This window comes from Zootoca vivipara, chromosome 7, assembly GCF_965207765.1.
Source record: "Zootoca vivipara chromosome 7, rZooViv2.hap1.1, whole genome shotgun sequence".
Classification (NCBI taxonomy): Eukaryota; Metazoa; Chordata; class Lepidosauria; order Squamata; family Lacertidae; genus Zootoca; species Zootoca vivipara.
Window position 1 is genome coordinate 54,464,737 of NC_142590.1, and position 7,243 is coordinate 54,471,979.

The window sequence follows — 7,243 nt, forward strand, 5'->3', positions numbered from 1 at the left end:
GTGTGTGTGTGTGTGTGTGCGTGCGTGCATGGATGCTAACGCTACTGGTTTTCTCTAAAGGTTGCTGAAAATCAATAGCAAAGCTTCCAATTATTCCAACAGCCCTAGTTACAGGTATGTAGCCGTGTTGGTCTGCTGTAGTCAAAACAAAATAAAAAAATTCCTTCCAGTAGCACCTTAGAGACCAACTAAGTTTGTCATTAGTATGAGCTTTCGTGTGCATGCACACTTCTTCAGATACACTAAGGTCTCTAAGGTGCTACTGGAAGGATTTTTTTTATTTTGTTCCAACAGCCCTGTCAGGAACAGACTCGTTACATTTGGTGGGATTACATCTATGCTTAAATGAAAGCGTACCTGTGACATAAAAGGCCTATGAAGCAGGAAACTATATGGCATACTATAACACAATTGCAGTGTGGCCATTGATTCATTTCACACCAGTATCAAATCAACACACAGCAAACTTGTTTTGGTGTGAGGCAGGCATCCCCAAACTTCGTCCCTCCAGATGTTTTGGACTACAATTCCCATCATCCCTGACCACTGGTCCTGTTAGCTAGGGATCATGGGAGTTGTAGGGCCGCAGTTTGGGGATGCCTGGGAGGGGATCATATCCCTGTCTATCTCCGCTACATGGAGGGAGTGTCTAAGAAGCACATATGTAAACATTGCTCCAGTTTGGCACCTGAGAAGGCAGCATGTCTCACTGTCCAAGGTTTCTAAGGTTACAACTGGTGAGCAATTTTATAAATTGTGGATTCATTTTTATCGCAAGTAAAGGAAATGGCTTTCTACTATTACCCATTCCCACCAACCACTTGAAAACATAAATCTTTTCCAAATCCAGTTTTATCATTTGCTTTTTATGTTTAGCATTTATGTTGCTTGGGCGGAGGAGAGACATCGACAGCACAGTTGGCACAAAGGAAAAACAACCCAAAGCCTGTTTTTTTTTAAAAAAAATCCCCACAACACTATTTTTCTTAGTAGGTCAATGGCTCTCTCTCTCCCCCCCCCCCCCCATGCATTCCTAAAAAGAAAAACAGGGATGACCCTCTAATTCAGGATTCTGCTCCCCTGCTCATCATTTTAACCAGGATTATAGTAAAAGCCCTATAAATTACATATAAAGCAGTCTACACGCGGGAATCATAAGCTCCTTATGCTTTCCTAAATGCAAGAGCCAGGCTTTAAAAATACATATTCATGACACAGATAGTAGTCATAATAATAATACAGTACTAGACAAAGGAATAATGGTGCTAACATTGCTACTGGCTCCTGGAATCGATTATCCCAAGGGAAAGATTATTATTATTATTATTATTATTACTCCCAGGAATTTTGCAGAAACTAACCAACATAAATGCACTTATAGGAACAGTGCCCCAACCTTGTATTCTCGCTCAAGCATGGGCAATTCTTGCCCATTCCTCGGAGAGTTATTAAGGGGCGGGGAAGTGAAAGAAGAGGAATTATAGTATTACAACTTTCAGAAAAGTCAGACATCGATCGTGCCATTGGGGAAATTTGCCCAGAAAAGGAGATTCTGCTGCCCATGTCCGAGCTACTGGATTTGTCCCTCTTACACGACCCCCGCCGCCGCCGCCCCACCAACCCTCCGGCACCGCGCCCCTTTTGCGGTCCGTTCTCCCCGCTTTTTGCCTTGCCCAAAGCTCGTCGCTTTGTAAGAGGGAGGAACGCAAAGCGAGCAAGCATTTGCAAGGAGATCCGAGCACATGTGGTTCAAGCTATACGGGTGGGGAGAGAAAGGCCAACCCCAAGCGAAAGATTAAAGTAAAGCCAGCTTTAGCTTTTAAAGAGCGAGAGATCGCTGCAACTGGGGAAGAGATTATTGGAGGAACTGAGCAGGATCCCGCTCCTGAAGCATTCCTCTGCAAGCTAGGCTCAGCCTCCATGCGCGCAACCTGCCCGCCAAGGCTTGCTGCGCCTACTACACTGCATCCAAGGCTGGGAATGCAGTGGAAGCGGCTTCCCTGCACAAGCTCCCTCCCTTCCCGATTTCCATGTTGCGAAAGGGAGAACTGGTTGGTTTCCAAATCTGGGTCTCGCACATCTTCTCTGCCGATGCCTCCCTAAGTCCATTTCGCAAACGCCTCCTCCAGCCGGCCTCCTGCTCCCAGCTTACCTGGTGTCTGCGCCGCGATTTCCTGGTCTGTTGCTGCCGTTTCCAAGCGATCGTCTTTTCCCTGCGCGCCTCCCTCCCTCTCTCCTCTCTCTCTTCCACAATGCCTTTTCCTTTCCCCCCTTTCCTCCTCCTCCTCCGCCTCCTCCTGTGGTAATTCCAGGATAGCTCCTCGGGGCGATCTGCTAATCCTCGTGCATCTGGCATTAAAATCCAAGCAGCAGCTCCGGGAACGGGTCTCTTCTTCGGAGGGGAGCTGGCGAGCGAAAGCGGCGAGCTGCAGATTCCCAGCACAGCCAAGCGAGGCGGGCGATACAAGCGAGCGAGACAATGGAGACGAGAGGCGCCGCAAAGGCACGCGCCATCTCCTGGAGACCTCGCGCACGGCCGCCGTGAACCCTGGCGCTTTAAAGGGGGATCCGGCTGCTTTCTGGACTTTGTGGAGGAGCCGAAGGCATATGATCGTGTCCGCCTTTCTGTCCTTCTGCAGAAGCTCCTTCGCTGGAGTTTGATGCTGCCTTGCGCGCGGGGGAACCGACGGGCCCCCTTGCATAGCTGCCAAGTTATCCCTTTTTAAAAGGGATTTTCCCTTATGCTGAATAGGCTTCCTCGCGAGACAAGGGAAAACTTGGCAGCTATGCCCCCTTGTATTCCTCACGACGGCAAAGTTCTTGCATGCATGCATGCAAAAATAAATTACGGGTCAAGATGTTTCTGTTTCCTGCTGGGACACGATCCAAGGGGTTTTGTGGACGGCCCCGTTGAAATTATTAGACGACCAGCAACAGCTCAAAATATTTAAAAAGAAAACCGCAGCTTGATTTCATTTCTTCAAAATGTCACTGTTTTGGGATGGGATTCAGTCATATAATACTAGTCAATTCAGGTTGCACAATTTAAGTAGATTTGGAGCTCTTGCACAACAAGCCCACTTCTCCACCCACAAAAAAACCTTTGGACATTTTGCAGTACGGAAAATGATTGGAAAGTCAGAGGTAACATTTGTTTAACACAGCATTGTCTAACCTCACCAACACATCCAAATCAATTCTCATTAAACAAGTCCTCTCATTACTGGGCAGTTGTATTTCCTTTTGCTGATGGTAATTACATGATTGGTCCTAGTTAACAAGAGAAGTTGGACTTGGATGGAAGATTTTGCTTTTCCTACAATCGTTTGAAGAGTAAGATTCCAAAACAGGCTTCTGGTAGATGTTTACAGACATTGAGAGGCCCCAAATGACAATTCTCGAAGGTAGTTGGGGTAGCCCTATTGCACTTTGAAGACAAACATACAGTATTTACTGTGGCATATGCTTTTGTGGGCCTGCGCCCACTTCATCAGAATGGCGATGATTTTTTTAGTTTGCATCAAGACCCGAGTTGAATGAAGCTGGCCATTTCCCAGATATGGGAGTGACTTGCGCTAGAGCACTATCAACACTGACATGTTTCAAACAAAATCTAGTAAATAATACAGTAATAAGCCTACTCCTTACAACAGATATTATCAAATGGATTATGATGTTCTAAGGTAAAGGTAAAGGGATCCCTGACCGTTAAATCCAGTCGCGGACGACTCTGGGGTTGCGGCGCTCATCTCGCTTTACTGGCTGAGGAAGCCGGCATACAGCTTCCGGGTCATGTGGCCAGCATGACTAAGCCGCTTCTGGGGACCCAGAGCAGCACACAGGAACGTCGTTTACCTTCCCGCCAGAGCAATACCTATTTTATCTACTTGCACTTTGGGGTGCTTTCGAACTGCTAGGTTGGCAGGAGCAGGGACCGAGCAACGGGAGCTTACATCGTTGTGGGGATTCGAACCACCAACCTTCTGATCAGCAAGCCCTAGGCTCTGTGGTTTAACTCACAGTGCCACCCATGTCCCATGTTCTTTGGTCCCCGAGTTTAAAAGCCCTACAATTACACACAGAAATCTGCTTCTGGTTCCATAACCCTATTTCTTAATTTCAGCAGCCAAGTTTAACAAATAGTAAAAATATTGCTGCTGAGATTCATTGCCTTCTCTTCATTCCATCACAGGCTTTAAATGGATAAAAGGAGTTGACCTTTGGTCCTGAAATGGCCAAGCCTCCTCAAAACAAGAGGTAAGAACGTGAAGAGCTCCGCTGGATGCGTCTAAACTGGCATTCTGTTCTGGCGGTGGCCAACTAGATACCCATGGAAAGCCCACAATTGGGACACGTGTCCAACATCACTCTCTCCAGCTCATGCTCTCTGGCAACTGGCTTTCAGAGAAATTTAGGGGGTGCATTCAGATGACAGCAGCTGCCACGCTGAACAGAACAGAGTTAGTTCTAGTTTTGCATTAACAAAAGGTTATTGATGTGAAACTAACCCTAAAGTAGCATTAACTTTGGCTGTTGTGCACAGCAGTGGAGCATAACGCATTAACAAAAATGAATATTTTCAAGTCAAGGAAGGGCAAAGGGACAGAAGCAGGCAATGTTGCAACCCCAGATAGGGAGTGCAGCAGAGAGTGGCATTGCTTTGCAGAACCTTGGTGGGAACTAACTTGCCTATCTCTGCCTGCTTCTGCCCCATGGCACATCCTTTCTGAGAATTCACAGGGGTCTTTTAGGTTATATTTGCATACAAGTGCGTGTGTGTTCTCAGTCAGAGTTTTTTCTTTCTTTTTTGAGGTAAGGAACAGGAAAGGTTCCCCCCATCTTGTCAATTTCACCAAAGAGCAGAGGAAGGGACAGTGGTGAGGCTGCCACACAAGGGAGGCAGGCAGGGTTCCACACCTTCTCCAGCTGTACCACAAGTAAGGCCTGTAAACCAGCTGAGTCAACAGCATCAGTCAGTTCACACCTGAAAGCCTTGTACTCTTCCTGTCTTGTTTGTTTGATAAACCGTGTTGGTCTAGCACTTGGAAGGGAGAAAACGACAACCAAACACCATCACCACCAGAACAGGAGAAGAATAGGCAGAACACGGGAATACATTGGATTGGGGTAGATCAGCCATCCCCAAACTTTGGCGCTCCAGATGTTTTGGACTACAATTCCCATCATCCCTGACCACTGGTCCTCTTAGCTAGGGATCATGGGAGTTGTAGGCCAAAACATCTGGAGGGTCGCAGTTTGGGGGTGCCTGGGGTAGATGCTTCTGGTTCATGTGTGAGCAAATGATGCTGTCGATACCAGAAAAAAAAAGGGTTAGTGTGGAAAATTACCTAGATCGCAATCCTATGCATATTTCCTAGGGAGGTCACCTCTGCTGAACTCTGTAAGATGTATTTCTCAACAAGCCTGACTGAGAGGATTACATTTGCAGTCTTCACTTGTGTCCTCATCCTAAGCTTAAGGGCAAGCAGATCATCAGGAAAATGAAAGAGCGGGATTTTTGAGCCCCACAATATTAATCAATCTCAGAGGAGTGTGTATGTGGCAAAAGAATAGCTCCATCAATATCTATTGATGATCCTTGATCATCATGAGAGGAATTTGTACTTTGATCTGGGTCACAGTCAAGATACATTCTGGGGTGGTAGGGTAGGGATGGTCTTTGAGGATCACTATTATTATTATTATTATTATTATTATTATTATTATTTATACCCCGCCTATCTGGGAGCCCATTGGGCGGCTCCCAACAGAGGACTATAAGCAGAATAAAACTTCAAATATTAAAAACTTCCCTAAACAGGGCTGCCTTCAGATGTCTTCTCAAAGTCAAAATAAAAAAATTCCTTCAGTAGCACCTTAAAGACCAACTAAGTTTTTATTTTGGTATGAGCTTTCGTGTGCATGCACACTTCTTCAGATACACTTGAAACAGAAGCGTCAGACCCTTATGTATATGCAGAGGGTGGGGGTGGGTGGGTGGGAATGGGTGATGGGCTGATGGGAGTGGTAAACCTGTAGATGGCTGTTAACGACTGCTGATGGCTGCAATTGGTCCTGCAGGGGAAAAGCAAGGGCTGAGGCGCTAAAGAAAGCTTGATCATGTATAATGAGATAAGAATCCAATGTCTTTCTTCATCCCAGGTGGCTCCATGGTTTTAAGCTTGGTAATGAGTTCCAATTCAGCAACTTCTCTTTCCAGTCTGTTCCTGAAATTCTTCTGTAATAAAACAGCTGCTTTGAGATCTTGTATAGAATGTCCTATTTCTCAAAGTCAGATACTGTAGTTGTTTATTTCCTTGACATCTGATGGGAGGGCATTCTACAGGGTGGGTGCTGCTACCAATAAGGCCCTCTGCCTGGTTCCCTGGAAACTCACTTCTCACAGTGAGGGAACCGCCAGAAGGTCCTGGACCTCGGTGTCTGGGTTGAATGATGGGGCTGGAGACACTGTTGGTTGCCATTCTTGATCCAATCCAGTATGGAAGAGTGTAAACTGCTTATGAACATTGTGAAGGTTATTCTGACTAATGGCTTAAATATCGCATTTTGACAATTTGTAATGAATGACTGGAGTTGCTCTAAGAATGTTAAGGGCACTGGAAAATGAATGATGAAGAAGTCATCTTAGATGTTTTATCAGTGTAACAACTATCACCATCCTCCATTCAATTCCTGGCCAAGTAGGGCTGGAAGAGATCCTTGCCCCAAACCCTGGAGAGCTGCAACCAATCAGTGTAGGTAATACTGAGCTAGATGGACCAATGGCGTGATTCGACATAGGCCAGCTTCCTACAATCCAAAAACCAATTTATTTATACCCTGTTGTCTGCAGTTAACACCCGTAGTGTCAGTTTACAGCAAGGAAAATCAAAACCCTACAATATAATGATGAAATACAAAATAATAACAAAACAAAATACAAAACAAATATATTGTGTTTCAAGCATTGTACTTAGGGAAGCTGGGTTCCAGTTCTCCATTCATCCCTAAAGCTCAGTGGGTCGGTCACACTCTTACAGTCCAACCGACTCCTCAGGATTGTTATGATGATAAAATGGTGTTTGGGGAGAGGGAGAAGTGTGAATTTGCGCCCTGGGCTCCTTGGGTTAGGCAAAGAATAGAAATGCAATAAACAAAAAATAATAATACTTCTGCCAAGAGACAGTCTTTACCTCTGGCTTGTCAGCTTGGGATTATGTCCCAGAAATGGATTAATTAAAAT

At 45.6% G+C, this 7,243-nt stretch overlaps 1 protein-coding gene across 1 annotated transcript in view; it reads right to left on the reverse strand.

The window, feature by feature from the left end:
- PIK3C2B (phosphatidylinositol-4-phosphate 3-kinase catalytic subunit type 2 beta) overlaps positions 1-2,447 on the reverse strand; it is a 90,225-nt gene extending 87,778 nt beyond the window's left edge. The window contains exon 1 of the mRNA XM_035121407.3: positions 2,153-2,447. The gene's annotated coding sequence lies outside the window, so the exon portion shown is untranslated. The remainder of the gene's footprint in view (positions 1-2,152) is intronic.
- Between the last annotated feature and the right edge of the window lie 4,796 nt (positions 2,448-7,243).